We start from the raw sequence: 581 nt of genomic DNA, 5'->3' as shown, positions 1-581 counted from the left end.
CAGGTGGGTTTGGGAAAATGCAGGACATTCATCGCCTATTTTGCCCCTGTGTTTTTAAAATATGGATCCACATCCCATAATTGATTTGGGGCGTTCCGGTGGCTGTTCCCTCCAAGGCGGAGAAGTGAGAAAAATGCATGGTCAGATGTCCAAAGAGGAAAGGAGCTTATATGGACACTTTAAGTTAATTCTCACTGATCATGACAAAATATTTTTAAAGGGTGAATTAAAATCAATTGTGAGGTGGATCATTAAAAATTTTCCAGACACCTCTGCTGACAAAATCCATACCACTGAATTTTGAGACTCTGTGGGATTTAGATTGTACAACCTTTCGATCAAAAGGGACCCCATCACACCCCGCATGCTCCCCTTCTTCTACACCATCCTTGAGACCCTTCACCAGCAAGCTGTGTGTCGAAAACCTGATCCATCAGCCACTCCTAACCCAGGCACTCCCCTGAAACCTGCCTTTCTTGGACTTTCCATGATGGTCCAAGATGGCAATGGCCACGCTGTCTGGGAGCATTGTGCCCTGGAGACCCAAGATGGAAGAAGCCCGAATGTGGCTCGGGAGCCTG

The sequence above is a fragment of the Passer montanus genome, unplaced genomic scaffold (assembly GCF_014805655.1).
Source record: "Passer montanus isolate IOZ18808 unplaced genomic scaffold, ASM1480565v1 scaffold1146, whole genome shotgun sequence".
Taxonomy (NCBI): domain Eukaryota; kingdom Metazoa; phylum Chordata; class Aves; order Passeriformes; family Passeridae; genus Passer; species Passer montanus.
This window is presented reverse-complemented; position numbering follows the sequence as displayed.